General features: G+C 47.7%; 1 long non-coding RNA gene across 2 annotated transcripts; it reads left to right on the top strand.

Moving 5' to 3' along the window:
- The first annotated feature begins 217 nt into the window (after positions 1-217).
- LOC134006808 (uncharacterized) lies at positions 218-7610 on the top strand. Of its 2 annotated transcripts, none has more exons than XR_009927972.1 (4): positions 218-1230; positions 2277-2403; positions 6853-6950; positions 7494-7610. It is a non-coding gene; the product is annotated as an uncharacterized LOC134006808 (long non-coding RNA). The 2 variants fall into 2 exon arrangements; XR_009927971.1 differs by lacking the exons at positions 6853-6950; positions 7494-7610 and adding exons at positions 3576-3670; positions 4133-4475.
- The last annotated feature ends 12222 nt before the right edge of the window (positions 7611-19832 follow it).

Raw genomic sequence — 19832 nt, 5'->3', positions numbered from 1 at the left:
TCATCTTGAAAGTTTCATTATGAATTCCCTCACATTTTATAGCTCTGTGTAGACCGTTCAAGTTATGTGTGTGTATCCGTGTGTGTGTTTGTGCGCACATGTTAAGTGAGTTGCTTTGGCTTGATCAATGTGTAGAGGTATCCAATTCATGTGTGTGTGTGTGCACATGTATGTGTGTGAGCATTTCATGCATGTGCCTTCTCTCCCAGGCAACTCAAGAGGTGCAGAAAGCACCTCTCTCTCCACAGGCCTCACACGACCTGGGCTCCTCCACCAGGAACCAGCCGGAACACGGACCTCCAAATCGGACCCAGACATAACACTGGTTCTGGAGTCACGAGGGGGAAAGAATGAGAGAGAGAAAGAGAGGGTCAGAGAGAGAGCATAGTGAAGTATACTAATGATTGTTACACCTGTGGGGAGGATTCTTGGCCTCTTGTCTGGGCTCCCTCGTGCAGAGGAGTGGAAGTGTGCTTGGCGACGTCTGCCTCTCCCTACTGTTGTCGCTCACACACACACAGACACACACACACAGACACACACACACACACACACAGACACACACACACACACACTCACACAGACACCGTGGCTTTGTTAGTCAGAGAAGTGGACAGTCATATGGTTCCAGTAAGCCACGCTGATTTGACTCTATGGCATGTTATACCCCCATGCTATCTCTCTTTCTCTGTCTCTCTCTTTCTCTATATATTTTGGCAAACCAAGCCGTGCCTCCATCCAGACACGCCAAGGAAGGGTCTCTCCCTAAAGTGTGTGCCACGGAAAAACCAAGCCACCTGGACACAAACACCAATAACGTTGAATGGATAGAAACTGTGTCCAGAACTCTTCCAAGGTGTCAACTGGGTTGAGGGGAATTTCTACGGCATACAATCTGATTAACATAACAGGATGTAATAATACAATATATTCTTAAGGTAGAGAAGTTTTCCCCCGGTGACCACTGGACAACGTCTACTGTAGCGTGGACCACTGTAAACAGGAACCAGGAAGGGTAGAAGTCACTCCTTTCACCAGACCGCGGCCCCCCTGACACCTGAGGCCAGAGTTGCTTACCCTCCCCTGGGTCACACCCTCCACCCTGACCCCTGGCTCTGGCAGGGTGGACCCCCAGGAGGAGGCTCAAAGAGTGGGACTGTTCTGGTACAGAGGTCCCCATTCACAGCCAGGGCTGGGGCACCATGGCCTGGTTCTGCTTTACTGCATCAGGTACTTGCCCTGTCACAACTCACGCCTGTAACAAATGGGGGAGCTACTATACCCAGCCACATGCCTGAAAACACACACACACACAGGCACACACTCACACACACTTTCTTTCCCCCTCGCACCTTTGACACGTGAGGCAAGGGTAGCTGTCGACTCTGGCCCCAGCCCCGGGGCATGCTGGGTAGTGATGACATCACGACCAGGTCTTGCCCAGGTGATGGAGTGTTTGGTTTTCCAGCGCTAACCGTATTAGCAATAACACAAGCTCTGGGAAAACATGTCAATCGACCGCTAACTGAGAGTGGCGTGTACCGGAGAGAGAGAGAGAGAGAGAGAGAGAGAGAGAAAGAGAGAGAGGAGAGAGAGAAAGAGAGAGAGAGAGAAAGAGAGAGAGAGAGAATGGCCTGGAATAATAACTGGCTGACATGTTCGCAACATGCAGAGAGTTCCAGGCAGAACATAAGTGGGTGATTATAACAAGCCCCTGTCAATCAAAGTCCCGGCGCCCTCTACACTCCACCAACATCTCGCCCCCCCCCCCCCCTCACACATCTACACTCCACCAACATCTCGCCCCCCCCCCCCCCCCTCACACACACACACCTCCGTCACCCCTGACCTCACACACCCAGAAAGGAACACAGGAGCCCTTCAAACACACATGCCCCCACCCCCACCCCGACAGTCATTTAGTCTTTTACACGCGTGCACACACGGGGATCGAGCAGCTTCTAAGCCTGGGGAAGACCGACAGGCCGCGTGGAGGAGGAGGGTGAGGGCGTGGTTTAACAGCTGGGTAACACAAGTCAGGGATGAACCCTGCTTTAGCCCTCATTAGCTCGTTACTGCCCAATAAGATTAGACCCCTCAGGGAGAGGGAGAGGGAGAGAGAGACAAAGAGAAAGAGAGAGAGACATGAGAAATGACTCCTTACACACTGCAGCAATACAAAGTGAAAATTTTTTCTGAGACTTGGATCATTGAATTTAAAATTGCTACAGTTTTACATATGTGTGTGTTTGCTGTGTGTGTGTTTCCTACAACAGTGAGCTCTCCAGATGTGACACATCACACCACCTCAGCAGTCCCCTGTACCAGCACTGTTCACGTCGCCCTGGAGACGAAAGTCCCGCCTCCGCCCTTTCAATGACTGATGATGTCACATCCTGCCAGGTCAGCTTTCCTGTATTCCACAGTGGCATGTCATGTTGCACAGGTCATAGTCACAAAGAACACTTCTCATATTTTTCAATGTACAAAGCAGACAAGGGAAGAAATGTAATTTTCAAAAAAATAATTCACATCTAAAGATGCAAGCCAAATACATATTCCACTCTGTGACATTGCTTGTGAAAAGTTCTAAACAGAGACATTTTGTATCGATATGATATGGGTAGTCCCTGAGGAACGGTTCTGGGATCTGGGATCCATGATCCAGTCCCAAGAAACAAGCATGTACTGACTTGGACCAGTGTCTGGTGGGGAACTGTGTCCATGTCCAGCCCTCTTTACAGGTTAGAGGTCTTGGCTCACCATGTTTGGGACACCATGCCAGCATAATTGTCTTCAGACCTGCAGCAGAGTAATTATCAGGTCAGTGGTCCGGGAAAATTGGCTTCTATTATCCTGGTCTGGATGACTGAGTGCAGACAAAGCCCCATCCTCCAGAGGAGGGGGTTCCCCTCTTTCCTTTCTCTCTCTCTCTCTCTCTCTCTCTCTCTCTCTCTCTCTCTCTCTCTCTCTCTCTCTCTCTCTCTCTCTCTCTCTCCTTTCTCTCTTTCCTCTTCTCTTATGCTATGTCCACAAACTGTTTTCAAATTCACTCTTTATTCCCCCATCTATCTCTCCCTGAATCCTTATCTTCCCTCTCCTTCTCTCCTCTCTTTCTCTCACCTCTTCCTTTAGGAGGGAGCCCAACCCAAGCCATTTTCCCCCTATAAACCTCTCGCTTCTATTTCCTAGACTATTATGCTTGCATATTTCAATGTGCATGAAGTGAGGGAGGGAATGCAGGAGGAAAGGATGGAGGGAGGGAGGGGAGGAGGAAAGGATGGAGGGAGGGAGGGAAGGAGGGGAGGAAAGGATAGGATGGAGGGAGGGAGGGGAGGAGGAAAGGATGGAGGGAGGGAGGGAGGGGAGGAAAGGATGGAGGGAGGGAGGGAGGGGAGGAAAGGATGGAGGGAGGGAGGGAGGGGAGGAAAGGATGGAGGGAGGGAGGGGAGAAGGGGAAGAATGAAAGACACACGAGGAGGTCAGCTAGACCCATTTCTTTCTTTCACACCATGTGTTACTGTAAGATATTAATTTCCTCCGCCCAACAGTTTTTCTTTTCCATCTTCTGTCAGTGGACTGGGTGAATTATTCCAGGTCACACGGAGCCCACAGTCTCTTGCCTCCATCTTGGCTCCAGCCGTGTCTACGGGATTCCCAAACTTGAAGGGTACTGAATGCAACTGACTAAGCACACCTAATGGGAGCCAGCTAATGGCGACTGTCACTTCCGCAAAGGGGAATGAAGCTGTAGCACTCGATCTGACAGCTCGAATTCCTGTTGGTGTTTCACAGGGTTGTCACAGTGCTTTTCATCAGATGAATCCAGTCGATTCTTGCCTTTTGTGTATGAAACTACCAAACCTCAGAAATAGAGATGTGTTTATTGTACAGCTTTAGGTTTGACTCTCAGTTTACGAGTCCGTTTTTGTGGTGTGTGAATTGAAACTGGGATCCTGTGAAAAAAAAATCTGTTTTTGGATGGATTTCCAGACAAACAGAGGCCCAATCCAAAAACATTCTGTTATAAGTTCACAAATCTGATTGATCGATTGATATCATTTTCAACAAATCAATCAATAAAATTCAGATATTTGCCCTCCCTCCCTCCCTCCCTCCCTCCCTGTTCTAGGCTGCAAGGCCCCAAAAGATTGTTTAACAGCTCAGGATGCCTCAGAGTCAAGACGTTCTCTTCATAAAAACACCAATGCGGTCGCGGATAAAAATGCAAAGCATTCTGGGACGCCTCTTCTGACCGTAACTCATTCCATCTGTGTCAGCGGAGGATGCTGGGAAACGCCAGGCTGGATGCTGAACTCTCCTGTTGACATGTTGTCCATTTCCCGTTTGTGACGTCTTAACCGCCGAGCCCGCCACATGTCAGGTCTGAGTCATTGTGCCATGTTTATGGCCTCATAATGTGTTTCAATGGACTTTGAAGGTCTCTCCTGTCAGTATTTTTACCACCTGGTATTTCTCTGGTCAGCCATTTTGTGCGATAAAGAGGAAGTGAGCTGTAAAAGTGTCTGTCTTACTTCCTGTGTTTGTCGTCAGTGATTTAGTGGACGGACAGGCCGAAGGTGTATGTAGTCGAACACACACACACACACAGACAGAATCTGATCTGGGATCTGGGTCACGGCAAAAAGGAAACATGGCTCTGTGTCTCCCTTCCTAAAGGTTTTATGGTCCAGGCCCTTTGTGTGACGATGGGACTCAGTTTAGGAAGGGGTTCCTAACCCTAGCTGACCCTCTCCAGGCAGTAGCTGTCCAAACACTGGACATTGTTCTCAGCCTGAGGAGGGAGGCTTGGTCAAACAGACCACAGAATGCTATTGGTGTGTTTGTTGTGTTTCTCTTCACGGCGCTGTTTTCGAGGGGATGTTTGTTTTGAAGCACTCTCCAGGTTTTCGGGGCAGCAATCCAACGCGTTCGCCATCTTTTTAGACGCGTGAATTAATGCTGCCTGCTCCGAAACTTGCCCGCGCTTAGTGAATCAAAAACAAACTATTTTGTCTTCGGACGGCAGCGCTTACTTTTTTGTTTTCACCAAAGCATCGCTGAGATAATATTTAGCCAGGTGCTGACTGGGGACTGGAAGACAGTTATATGGCTGAGGTCTTTATGGAATACATATTCTTCCTCAACAGACCCTGCTTCAGCAGTAGATGAATCATATAGGAGCCCTCGTGAGCTACCCTGCCAGGTCCACGGTGAGGAGGAAGGGATAAACAGAGGGAGGGAAGGAATGAGGAAGTATGGAGAGAGAGAGGGTGAGAGAGAATGTGATGAGACAAAGGGAGGGAATTAGAGAGAAGGTGAGAAAGAGAGAAAGGGGGAGACATACAAAGAGATAAGTTATTAAATAGCATGATAGAGAGAGACAGGAGGATGATAGAGAGAGACAGAAGGAAGAGAGAGAGAGAGACAGAAGGAAGAGAGAGAGAGAGAGACAGAAAGGATACAAGCCAGAGACACACAACACCGCCATGTCTGACACCGGTAGTACAGCTCAATACCACACCACTCTGTAAATCAACGTTGATGCACAGGAATCCCCCAAACAATTTGTAAGACAGATAATCACATTTGGGATCGTAAGACTTTCATGCCACAGTCAAGTAAACGGCATGACTGTTCCTAAATCCCTGATCGAGGAATGTGTGGGGAGACATATGCTTCCTAGACGAGATCTGGCTTAGGCCCATGTCCTGGTTTGTCTTCTTGAACAGACACTCACTGGCATGTAACATAGCTGTGGTTGGAATCAGGAGAAGAGCCAGCACTGTCCAGACTCACCCACTCACCTCCGTGCATCAGTACGGCATGTGTCAGCGTGTTGTCCCTGTGTGTGTGTGTGTGTTTCTGCATGTTTCTGTGTGTGTATGCAATACATATGCTATGCATGAATGTACTTCAGAGAGATGGAGAGGGAGAGAGAGACAGGGAGAGAGGGGGAGAGAGAGGGAGAGAAAGACAGGGAGAGAGGGGGAGAGAGAGGGAGAGAAAGATAGGGAGAGAGGGGGAAAGAGAGAGGGAGAGAAAGACAGGGAGAGAGGGGGAGAGAGAGGGGGAAAGAGAGGGAGAGAGGGGGAGAGAGGGGGGGAAAGAGAGAGGGAGAGAAAGACAGGGAGAGAGGGGGAGAGAGAGGGTGGGAGTGTCCAGGACTCTGGGTCTACCAGAGGGCCACCTTGGCGGCTAGGGTTACCGCCTCTCATTCTTCCCTCCATGGTCTCCCTCCTTTTTTTCCATGTGTACAGGAAAACCCTGGCTCTCCCTGGGAGAAGGAGAGAGAGAGAGGGATGGGGCGAGATGGAGGGAGAGAGCGAGGGAAGGGTTGAGAGAGATAGAGAGATGGAAGGGGAGAGAGAAATGACGAGGGAAAGAGAGAGAGAGAGAGAACAAAAAGGGGTGAGGGAAAGAGAAAGAAAGGGAGAGAGAGAGAGAGTTGTCAGCCGTGTCTTGGTTTGTCCTTGGAAAAGCCACAGACCATATTGAGCCTCTAACATATGCCTTCTAACAAACCAATACAGTATCTGAAACAAGCTCACATATGAACTTCTACCCTGTTATCTATCTTTCTATCTTTCTTTCCTTTCCTTCCTTCCTCTTGTTTTTCTTTGGTGTCTCCCAGGCCCACCTTTTATTTTTTTGCAAACGTGCAAACATGTCAGTGGTAATCCACGTTGATAGCGGACTTTTGTGCAAATATTTCCACTGTAACTTTAACCCAGAAATCGATGGCAAATCCTTTTAATCGTCGTGTTTGCTGAGGTGGCTACAAATTCTTGCTTTCCTTGGCTACTTGGCAACAACCTGTTTAAATACATGCCCGGCCCTCTGTTTGGACAGGAGTCTAGGATTGAACCCTTCAGACAACCAATCACCACAGCAGCTTCTACAGATGGGCGTTTCCCTTTTGAACCGTCAAAATCCAAACTACGTGTCCGGTAAGTGTGTGTGCTTTATTTGTGTATGTGTGTAGTTTTAAGGATGTGTGTGTGGGTGTGGGTGTGTGTGTGTGGGTGTCGGCATGTGTATGCATGAACCTGTACGCACGAACGTCTGTGTTTTTTAAACGTGCACGTGGAGGGAACACTCGGAGGAATGTTGTCCTCCACGATGTTATCAGCAGCCAGTTCACCCCGGCGCTGGATTACATGCAGGCATGTAAATTCACTCTGGCGCTGGATTATAGGCCAGCATGTCAGTTCACCCTGGTGCTGGATTACAGGCCAGCATGTCAGTTCACCCTGGTGCTGGATTACAGGCCAGCATGTCAGTTCACCCCGGCGCTGGATTACATGCCAGCATGTCCAAATGGCAACCGTCTCCTGCATCTATATCAGACCACCAAAACACCCTGAAAGACACGGAGGTGATTGGTCCATGTGGTTATCCAGTGTGGTGGGCTGGGGGACCTGGTGGGGGGTGCCAGGACAGCAGACCTATCCTTTCTCCTCCTCGCTATTCACATGTGATCTCAATGACAGGAGATCCTGTCGTCAGCCTGGTCCTTCAGCTGGCTCTGCCCTCCAGAGGTGTGATGACTGGGGAGCTGCGGGGGAATCAGAAGACACCACCGCCTCCACACCCTGACACATACTCAGGTACCCACACGTACAGACCTCTAGCCTCTCGTAGACGCCTGCCCCTCCCTCCACCCCCTCCACCCACCCCCTCCACACACACACACACACACACAGGAATGTACTCTCGCTCACACATTCGCACACACACGGTCCACACTCTCTCTCTTCTACACACACGGCCCAGTCCCCTCTCATGCAGCCCCTCCCTGCCCACAGATGTTCCCTCTCAGGGGGATCTCCAGGATTTGGGCCGAGTTTTGAAGGGTTGGGCGGATGGCGCGCTCCAAAGCCCTGGAGATTTCACTGGCGGGTTTTAAAAGGCTATTTGCCCTACCTGCTGCACTTTAGAGAGATGCTGAGTTGGCAGCTGACCGTGGCATTTAGGAGGAAATGTGTGTGTGTGTGTGTGTGTACAAGTGAGTGGGTGTCTATGTGGATGGTCGGGTCAAGTTGGTGAGCAAAACTGCCCTTGTTGGATCAGAAGATTACCTGCTTTTAAGGTTGCATGTTTGGTTCCACAGCATCAAACCAGGCATTTTCACACAGACACTCAGATAAACACGCCCTCTACACACACACACACACACACACACACACACACACACACACACACACACACACACACACACACACACACACACACACAGCCTGTGAGACACAGCCTCTCACCTCTCTGCAGCCCTGTTGCAACAGTCCTGTCCGATGGGATATTACTGAGTCTATGAATATCTTTGCATGATTTTCTTATTACAGATATGTTTAGTACTGCAGCCTTGTTGGCTTTGATGCCTGAAGTCTGTCTGGAAAATAGTTTTTTTTCTCCATGTAGAACATTGGCAAAAAGCCTGTGACACACATGTTTTCTATTCACTAATTTGAGAGACTGGGAATCGGCAGTATTTACATGTTTTTTTGTGTGTGTGTGTGTAATGGCTGATCATTTTCGTACATCGAGTCTCGAAAGTTCGAGGCAATGGGGAATGTGACCAATAAAAGTTTAATGGAACTGTGTCTGGGAAACTGTAGTGTATGTTCACAGGTGCCCAGGTTCTCGTTTTGGTCCATTGCATGCATTTAAAGTAAATAATATCAGGAAATAGAAAATAAAAGCATTCCTGACCACTGAGCTAGACATGGGGCAGCCCTGCTTGTCGCTATGCAATGCCAACAGACATTTTAAATATGGGGACTTGTAATGGTCGTGTCTGGGGTTGTACGTAAGTTGTTAAGATGTTTTTCGGCTGGTGTTTCGACTAAAGTTGATTGTTGCTGTCGACGAGGACAAAGTTGGACATGAGAATTGCTCATAACAGACTGCACATGATAACGTGAATGCTCAGAAGTTAATGTAAGAGGCTTAAGGTTTGTGGGCATAGAGCTTAAATCTGAGGGAAGTCTTTGCGAACGTCGCAGTTATGCTAAGATCTAAACAGGCCTGCTTAAGGCTATAATGATTAATTGAATGTATTATATATTCACAGTGAGTAACATTTCATTTAGCAGTTCTCTGATTTATAGATTATTTAAGTGAATATCGGGCGGTTAGGGTGTCGGGCTACTATTCAGCAGGTTGCCGGTTCGATTCCCGGCCGTGCAAAGGGACGTTGTGTCCTTGGGCAAGGCATTTCACCCTACTTGCCTCGGGGGGAATGTCCCTGTACTTACTGTAAGTCGCTCTGGATAAGAGCGTCTGCTAAATGACTAAATGTAAATGTAATAAATGAAGACTAGTCCAATTATACTGTATGTGGCTTTACCACTGGTCTCAAGCCCATACAACATACACTCACAAAGCATAGTGAATTATGATATAAAAAACTTGACATGTTTAGTATCAATGTGACCCTGGCTGATGGTGAAACCATTCCTACAGCGACTGCATGCTTTGACTTTTACCAGAGGGGAGCAGGGTTAGTGGGGTTTGAAGGGGTTCCCATTATACCAGAGGGGAGCAGGGTTAGTGGGGTTTGTTCCCATTTCGAGGTTGCACGCTCTGCGGTTGATTTGGGACTTTCCCTTTGTGATGAATTCTGAACGCAGAGGACAGTGGCTCTGTCTTTCCTTCCGTGTTTACTTGCAGAGACACTGGCAGCTGGGTTTGTCTCCCCCCCCCCCCCCCCGTCTGCTGGTCCACTGAGCCAGAACCACCCTACAGGGACCAGTCCCTGTAGGGTGGAAAGTCACCCAGAAAGTCATACAGTCACCCAGAGGACTCAGCAAGCCCATCGAAGGACAGACCCCATGGGGAAGGAGTTCTGGAAAGAGACCTTGTTGAATACCAGACAACAGTCTGCATCAGTTTCTCGGACTTAATTGCATTTTAATCAAAAACCTGAAAGGGTTAAAAATAATTCATAAACAATAACGTGAGAATAATATATTTTAGAATTAGTGAAATGATTTGGTATACCATATACACATTTGGAAAATTTGTATACGTTTTTGTTGATGTTGCTGTACTCGGCAGTGCAATTGTTAGCAATCCTCTCTGTTTTACATGTAAGAATTCATACTGTAGATGCATCAGCACAGTTTGTATGCTTCTGGAACTTTCCACAGAGATGATAGAGAGCCGCATCGATCGAGGCCATGCTTCTCTGTGTGACTGCTTTTAGAAGAGGAGGATGGGATTCATTGAGGTTTGAAATGGGAAACAGACTCACTCCAGAGTCTTCCAGAGGCGATTAATAAATCAGTTGGATAGTCTATTCTTCACCCAGCCTATGAGGGTAGAAAGATTGGGGGAGGGGGAGGGTTGTACGGTTATCTTAGCTGACTTGGAGCTCAGTGGTTTTTGGAAACATCCACAATGACGTTGGGCTTGTGTGCAGTATAGAAGGAGAGGATATCTTGTGGCTTGGGTCATTGCAGCACACTCCAGGAGAAACATTGAATGTTTAAATTAGACTTAATGTGTAAAATAGACTTAAATTAGGTCACTTGCTGGTCTTGACATTATTTTTGTGCTCTGTGTGTTTAGAATTCCAGTTTTGAGAAGGAGTTTGTCTTGATTGGGTCGTTGGCGAAACAGGCCTGTTCTCCTTAATTGTGACACACAGGAAACAGGAAGTAGACAACTTCCTGTCTCTACCAATACCGATGGGTCATGTTGGTCCTGTGGCTCTCCCTCTCTTTGCTCTCATTCCTGATGTTGTTGATATCAGAACCAGACCAGGGAGAGCCCACCAAAAAACCTGCTCCTCATTGTGAAGGAAGTCCAACAGAGAGAGAATCGGAAAGCTCGCAACGATTGGCTGTAAAATGGGTGTGAATTTCAGTTGGTATAACACTAGATGCCATTTTAACTCAGTATGCTCTCCCCAACACTGCTCCAATGCACGCCATTTTGCCTCAGCTGGATGTAAGGGAGAATGTTAGGGAGTCGGGCTATTGATCAGAAGGTTGTTGGTTCGATTCCCGGCTGTGCAAAATGACGTGTCCTTGGGCAAGGCACTTCACCCTACTTGCCTCGGGGAGAATGTCCCTGTACTTACTTTAAGTCGCTCTGGATAAGAGCGTCTGCTAAATGACTAAATGTAATGTAAATGTCAAAACAGCTGACAAGTTGTCCGTGTCATCTCCCCAGCCACTGTCAGTAAATGACTAAATCAATTTCAAAACAGTTTACCACACAGTCAAATGCACATTGTGGCGGTGGGAGGTGGGGGTGAGGGGGCTAAATGGAGGAAGGTTGTTGTTTGCTTGTGTAAACCTTGTTTATGAGGACACGGCACAGGAAAAATGCTGAACTCCCTGGGATGCAGGTTTGAAAGGATGTTTGTGTTTAATAAATGAACCCCGCATGCTGTTTGCTTGCTGCGGTCCTATGCTCCTGTTGGAGCAACAGGCCCCACACCCCTCGCCCCATACCTCCACCCTTCGCGCTGTCATCCTCCCAAGGCATCTCCTTATAGGGCATGAGTTTTAATACACAGGGTTTTAATGAAAACCGCATGTCGGAACCTGGGTTCTATTTTCCTGCCTTCCTCAATTCCTCCATCTCTGTTCCTAACTTCCTCTCTTCCCTCCTTATGGATTTTTCTTTTCTCTTTTGTTTCTTTTCAATGTTTCTTTTGCGTTTTTCGTCTCCCAGAGTTGTGCTGTCTAATATGATGCTGAGTCATGGTGCGGGTTTCAAAGCTTTCTGTCTAAGCCCTTGAGAAAAGTATAGCCAGTGCCTTATGTGTGTCCAGTCAGTGGAGGGCATGTGTAAGAATGTGTGAACGTGTAGGAGTTTCCAGGTTCAAATTTAATCATGTATTATATTCATTATATTGTGTGTGTGTGTGTGTGCAAGCTGTCCATCCACCCTATTCAGCACATCTGTGCTACAGCTGAACACTCTCCTCCGGGCAACGTCTGAACTGTTTGGGTTTCAGCAGTGTGTGAGTGTGTGTGTGTGTGTGTGTGAGTGTGTGTGTTGTATGTGCAACAGTGTAGCTATCCATCCATGTAAGCACACATTCAGGTTTTTTCTGCTCGGATTTTGTGTCTATGTGCTCGCCATGTGTGGTGTGTGTGTGTGTGTGTGTTGACTGTACATCCACATCTCTCTACTTCAGCCATCCCCCCCGCCCTCATAAAGCCTCTATCCTCCCCCTGGGCTCCACAGAGCTAATATTTTATCAGGTAACCAAACACAGCCAAGACGATTCAGACATCTCTTTATTTTTAGCCTCGCGATCAAAGACATGTCTGCAGACTGTGAGGAAGACTTTCTGTGTTGAAGGCCTCCTTCTCCCACGACGGCCATTCCTCTCAGACTGGGTCTGTTGGCAGGGCAACAACAGTCCTGAGCCAGGGGAATTGTCCGAGCGTGCTCGTGTTTGTGTATTCCCTTCGTGGTTGTGAAAGCAGAATACGGTCGTTGCTTCAATGTTTGGACTCAAAGCTTAGGAGGAGATAGACCTGTGATTGGTCTCCGGCTTTTTTTTCCAGACTACTCCTTTTTTAAGTTGCTACTTCTAAGAAAAGCCGAACTGAAACCCTGAAATCCTATTGAGCACCGTTGCCAAACAGAGCCCTCTTTTTGCCTTGCGGGTCCCCCGCGAGAGCAAAGAAAACGCTTTGTACTCGAATTTACGAGCGGATGTAAATCGGTGCATTGTGTTTTTGGATCCTCTAATGCGAGCGCGTTTTGGAAACGGGACGTCAGTCGCGTTATTCGTCCCTCTAGCATTTACGCACTGCCGCGTTTTAAACAAACTGCAGAAGAACAGACGCGGACGAAACCGCGGATAGACGACCAAGAAACAGAGCTAGGAAAAGGCAGCCGATTTCCTGTAACGAGCCCTTAAGCTCTCCACAGCCCGTCCCATGATTAATGGGGCAAGGGATAGAGTGATTTAGTCAAATGGAGACGCCCCGCTTTGTAGCAACATACTCCCTAATAGAGATGAATGGTAGGACTTAATGATACAGTTAAAGAGGTGCCCTGTAATTCCTGTTGAGGTTGTTGAAGAATCACTTGATGGTCTCCCAGTGTGTCTGAGTCTAATCTAGTCTCTCTTTAAATGTTTAAACATATGATCCTATTATATTGGCAAGAGAAACCACTGCAATAGATTTTAGTTTTAGCGGAAACTTTACTTAATAGTAAGTCCAGAAGTCAGTCTATTGTCAGGATATAGAACATTGTATGAGCTTGTGGTTTTTAGTCTTCAAGATGTTTATGTTTGATAAAAAAACGTCATTGCTTCAAGCTCAAGGTCAACAGCACACATAAACACACACATACACTTGTTCCTTATCACCACCAACATACACCAGTAGAAGCGGATGTACCTTTGAGTGAAACAATGACAGACAGTCAACAGTAAATCATCAGAACAGGTCCACACCAACAGATCAGTCTTTATCAGTCAGACCCAGACTACAGACCTCCCATGACGCTGAATACTACGCAAGGCATAAATCTGACATAACCTAGGGGGTCACACATAAACTGACACACACACACATAAATACATAAACACATTCATTCGCAAAGAGGACCTGTCAAAACATGGGAACATAAAACCACCAGAAACAAATATAAATTTGTTGGGATGAAAAGATTCAATGAAAAAATAATAACTGCACCAGGAAGGGGGGTGAGGGGGGATGAGGAGGGGGTGTCACATAAATCAGCGCCGTTTCTGACCACGGGACCGATGTGACCACTGTTTGTGTGTGGAGGACAGTCAAACTCAATCTTCGCGAGTGAGACCAGAACGAAGCGTGAGGTTACCATGGGAACAGACACTCGCGGGGCGGAGGTGGGGCGGAATGGGGGGGGGATCGTACGGTCGAGGGCCTCTGGATGCGTCTGTCATCATGGAGCAGGACCCCTCTGCTTTGATTTCCTTTAATAGCCTCTGTGTGTGTTTGTTTGTGTGTGTCTGGCCAGACTTGCGGTGCCTGCGTCTGCGATGATGTATTTAGTATTGGAATGTTATCCATAAAAGATGATTGACATGTGAGAGAACTATGTTGGACTTTCAGCCAGCGAGAACTGGTCTTTACCGTCCGACAGTCACACAACACATTCAACACATTAAAAAAACTTTTGTAAAAACACTTTAAAGACACAGCTGGCGATGATATGTATACACACATCAACAAAATGACATCGCTTACGGATATACACACTTGCCCTTCCTACATACATAGACGTGTACGTTTGGCAGGGCTATACAACTGCACTCACACACATGGACACACACACAAAGTGTGTGTGTCACTTATTTCATCTTCCAGTCTTTGGAGTGAGTAAATCTGCCTCATGGTCTATAAAGTGTGAGGTGAAAGGTGCTGGGGGGGGGGGGGGGGGGAAGACATAGACATTCAGACATCACAGACAGAAGATTGAAAACCTCACTTATACAAATACTAACCATGGACCGTCACGCCAGAGAGGCAGTCAGCTGTAGCCAGGCGGTGAGTGAGTCTACCTGTCACTCAGCTGTCAAGGCCCACCACCACACTGCTGGGATCCCCTCAACACCAGACCCCCCACCCCCCCTCCCCAGACCAGTCAGTCTGTCACCCAGTCAGGCCGACAGACAGGCACAAACTGCCCAAGATCAACACAGAGACGCTGGCAGACAGATGGACACACGCTATTTCTCCCTGGGGGATCGCTAAAGTACCTATTACGACTACTGCGAGGATATGCAGGCAGGGATTTTCACACACATCCCCTCTCACACAGACGACAGGATGTGATCAGGGTCGACTCTGAAACGGGACCTTTCTAACCTGAGGGTGTTTGTTTTCAGAACTGTTTGGACCTCAGTAAACAGTAACATCCCTGCCAGGTCTATTGTGTTCGCTTGGTTTTGATACGCTGTCCTGAAATGTGCATGTTGGTAGCACAGACAGCAGGTATTTTACATATTTACATGTACAAGTATTTTTCATTTACAGTGGCATCAAATATAATCTTGGAATTATTATCACGTGCCTGCACTTTGAGAAAACATCATTGCTGTAGAACACCTGTAAGAGCCACATGATTCATAAGTGTGCTCTTTGCAGCTGTGTGTGTGTGGGTGTGTACTCCCGTATTTGCACCATCACAGCAGAATGATTTCCTCAGATTGTGTCCTCAGGAAACAGGAAGTGCTTGTTGCCACGGCGCAGTGTAAGAGTTCTGCTCCAGAAATGCTTCTTTGTGACACTTGGCAGATTGTAGTGTTGCTGTCTGGACTTAATGCGTAGATGTGTGTGTGTGCGTATAAATGTCTGCGTTTGTAGGAAAAAGAGTATGTGTGATTGTGTGTGTTTTTTTGTCTGAGTGTTTGTGTGTGTGTCTTTTCCTGGCTCTTAATGTGTTTCTTCCTCGTTCTATTTGTCTTCTCACAGACAGGCGGCTGATTTCGCACTGAGGCATGATGGGAGATAAGCACAGAGGTCAGAGGAGGCTCGTAAAGTACTCCCCAGTCATTGGTCGGTGAGCCTTCCCCAGACATTTTGTCAACTTTGTTGCACCCTCCCTCCCTGCCACACACACACACACACACACACACACTGTAATGCACCCTGGAATACTACTGGAGATATGTAAGGCACACACCCTGATAAAACTCTCTGATATCTTCCCAGACAGTGTTGAAAGAGAACAAACAGACGAGACTGGCCTGAAATGTTCTGCATATCTTGATCACTGTTCAGATTTGGGTTCTGGGCCAGGGTGGGGCTGGACTTGGCTAGGCTGAGCTGAGCTGGGCTGGGCTAGGATGAGCTAGGCTTGGTTGGGTTGGGCTAGGCTGGGTTAAACTAGACTGAACTGCATGGCTGGGCAAGACTGGGCTGGATGAGACTGGGCCAGGATAAACCAGTCTGGGCTGGGCTAGACAGGACTGGGACAGGCAGGGCTAGACCACTGAATTAGACCAGAAAAATATGTTCTTCATTGGATGTGAAATTGGAGGCTTTTGCATACATTTTTGCCAGAGCAGTAGTACATTAGACTGGCGTCCAAGAATAAAATTCAAGACTCTGGTCTGGTGTGGGTGGGCGCCCCAGGGAAGATGGATGGTGTGTGGGCTGAGGCGACTGCCTCTCCCCCTCTCTGGAGATCTTTCTACTCTGCTCCCTGGAAGTCACCCTGACCAGGGGCCCTATTTGTCCAATTCATATTTGCTCTATGTCAAAGAAGGAATGGGGGGATGAGAAGGCAGGGAGGCAGTGCGTGTGTGTGTTATGTAACCACAGTGCTTTGATATCTAAACCCATCCACCCACACACACAGACACACTGTAATGTGCACTGTACATGTACACACACACACACACATTTCTGTCAGAAAGTGTGTTTGATTTCCAAGCAAGGGTCTTTAGAGGTATGCTGGCTAGTGTCAAATATCCGGCTAGTCATCCAGCCAGCTAGTTAATCAGTCAGCCTTTCATTCAGTCACCCAGTCATCTTGTCAACAAGCCAACCAGTCATCCAGCCAGCAAACCTTTTGAAAGGTTTAAGAAATAAATATTTTTGAAAAAAGGTTTTGAAAAAAATAATTCTAAAGGTTGAAAAAAAGGTTTCTAAAGGTTGAAAAAGTATTTTGGAAAGAAGGTTTATAATTATTTTTTTTACTAGAACGTTTTTGTGTGTTGTATGTGGAAAACAACGTTTTGAAAAGTTGAAAAAATATGTAAAAAAAAAGTTTTTAAAGGTTAGAAAAGTCAACCTGCAAACTACGTTATCATGTTTGATCCTTGACTCTCCCACAATCCATTAGTAATTATGGATGTGTGTGTGTGTGAGAGAGAGAAAGACAGAGAGAGAGAGAAAGAGAGAGAGAGAGGGGGGAATCTGTGTGTGTGTGTGTGAGAGAGAGAGAGAGAGAGAGAGAGAGAGAGAGAGAGAGAGAGAGAGAGAGAGAGAGAGAGAGAGAGAGAGAGAGAGAGAGAGAGAGAGAGAGAGAGAGAGAGAGAGAGAGAGAGAGAGAGAGAGAGAGAGAGAGAGAGAGAGAGAGAGAGAGAGAGAGAGAGAGAGAGAGAGAGAGAGAGAGAGAGAGAGAGAGAGAGAGAGAGAGAGAGAGGGAATCTGTGTGTCTGCCCCCACCCAGCATTCACTGGTCTCGTCTTACCATGAATCTTGGGGAGATGAGGGAGGATGAGAGGAAGGGAGGAGGAAAGGAGGAAAGGAGGAAATGATATACGAGAAGAGACACAAATGAAGGAGGGAGAGGGAGGGGGGGTCTACCACAGGGATGGGAAGAGAAGATGGGAGGAGTGGAGAGGATGGAGGGAAGAGGAGAGTGACGAAGGGGGCAGGACAAGATAGATAAAGAAAGGTAAAGAACAGAAGATGAAGACATGGGTGTTGAGGCAGAATGAAGGTGAGAGAGAGAGAGAGACAAAGAGGGAGAGAGAGACAAAGAGGGAGAGAGAGACAAAGAGGGAGAGGAGAAGGGGAAAATGAAATGTTGAAACCTCACAGTTGATGGTGTTTGATTTCCACAGTAATTAGAATTCCTTTGGCTCTGTCTATTCCCAGTCCGGGCCGATCCTAAATCCATGGCAAATTCCACAAATGACTGGCTGTCTAGTCCAAAACGCCTGTGGACTGGTCTAAGGATCCCAGAACCTTATAGGGAGCAAGAACACACCCGCACACACACACACACACACCCGCACACACACCCGCACACACACACACACACCGGCACACACACACACGCACGCACACACAGAAAAACACATCCACAAATGCACAAAAACAGTCCACACACATAAAAACATACACACTGCACACACACGCAAATACAGTACACACACATATGGTCCACACATCCAGACGCACGCAACATGAACGCAGGCACACTCTCATCCATCAGATCTGGCTGTGCAGTATAAAACTGGTAGGCTAATGTGATTTACAGAATGACCATACCACTTCCCTGCCTTCATAACTCATCCATAGTGAGGCAAAAGTGGGGGCCACAGCACATGGACCCCAGCAAGATTAACAGTATTTGGATTACTCAGTTAGGAGCCTGCAGGCCTAGCATGGGTCAGGTCTAGGGATGCGTGTGTGTGTGTGTGTGTGTGTGGTGTGTGTGTGAGTAAGGCCTGCCAAATGTGAAGTATTGTGTATGTGGATGTGAGTTAGGACTGTCACATGCTGAGTATTGTGTGTTTGTGCGTGTAAGTGTGGCTGTATGTGTGAGTTAGTGCTACCACATACAGAGGGATGTGTGGGGGCCTGTGTGTGGTTGTGTGTGTGCATGTGTGTACATGTGTGTGTGTGTGTGTACATGTGTGTGTGTACATGTGTGTACATGTGTGTGTGTGTACATGTGTGTTGTGAGTAACGGCGGACATATATGGATTATGTGCATGTGTGTATGTATGTGTGAGTGTGTGAGAGTTAGGGCTGCCTCTTATTGAGTACTGTTTGTGTGTATGTGTGTGTGTGATAGTGAGTATGTGTGTGTGTGAGTTAGGACTGCCTCATATTGAGTAATGTATGTGCGTGTGTGCGTGCAAGTGTGTGTGAGTTAGTGTGTGTGTGAGTTTGTGTGTGTGTGAGTTAGTGTGTGTGTGTGAGTTAGTGTGTGGGTGTGTGTGTGTGAGTTAGTGTGTGGGTGTGTGTGTGTGTGTGAGTTAGTGTGTGTGTGTGTGTGTGTGTGTGTGAGTTAGTGTGTGGGTGTGTGTGAGTTAGTGTGTGTGTGTGTGTGTGTGTGTGTGTGTGTGTGTGTGTGTGTGAGTTAGTGTGTGTGTGTGTGTGTGTGTGAGTTAGTGTGTGGGTGTGTGTGTGTGTGTGAGTCAGGGCTGCCACATGCTGAGCAGTGTGCTGTAGATCAGCGTTCCCCTGACTCAGGAGGTTCTGGAAGTCTCCGCGTCCAGTCGCTATCCCATCTCCCCCCACATCAATCACAGGCCAGTTACACAACAGGTGAAGGGACCCTGGGGCTCCCTCCCGACACCACGGCAAAGATACTCCATCCTGACTGTTGATTCACACGGTACTTTAGTGGAGCGTGTGTACTAGGCGCTATTTAAGGAAAAGCTGAAAACACAGACAAAGTGTTCACAGCTACAGACCGTTCCCATGTTCTTCGCTTTTCTCATTCAACTGAACGTGCGCGCGCGCGCGCACACACACGTACACACACACACACACACACACACACACACACACACACAAGGCTATAAAGCAAGGAAGACCGAAAGTGAAGCGGTGAAAGGAAGACTGGCACTCTGGGATTCGTCTGAATCCATAAGAGATATGGGTCACCGGCACACTGACAGAAACGTCTAGACAGAATACCCCGAGGCGTTCTCCTCTGCTTCCTGTTCCTCCACACTGAGAGGAATATGGACTGGATGACTAACGGCCTCTGTCTCGCGATGCGCTTCTCAGACCCGCGGAGCGTCAGGTCCTCGCTTCTCTTCATCCTTCTGTTCTTCCTCCAACCGTTAACGGTGGGGAAATAAGACACGTGATTTGATCTACCGCTTCTCAATCATGAAAAAAAAAACACAACGTGTCATGGCATGTCTTCCAGCGACGACTGTCGATCACGTAGCCAGACCATTTTTATTGATTTGTTTTATGGCATCTGAGCGAGCTGACCTTTGAAGAGATGCCTGAATGATGTGAGGAGCGATAGACAGTGTGAGTGTGTGAGATCGGGGTGGTTTAGCCAGTGTGAGTGTGTGAGATCGGGGGTGGTTTAGCCAGTGTGAGTGTGTGAGATCGGGGTGGTTTAGCCAGTGTGAGTGTGTGAGATCGGGGTGGTTTAGCCAGTGT

The sequence above is a fragment of the Osmerus eperlanus genome, chromosome 20, assembly GCF_963692335.1.
Source record: "Osmerus eperlanus chromosome 20, fOsmEpe2.1, whole genome shotgun sequence".
Lineage (NCBI taxonomy): Eukaryota > Metazoa > Chordata > Actinopteri > Osmeriformes > Osmeridae > Osmerus > Osmerus eperlanus.
This window is presented reverse-complemented; position numbering and strand designations above follow the sequence as displayed.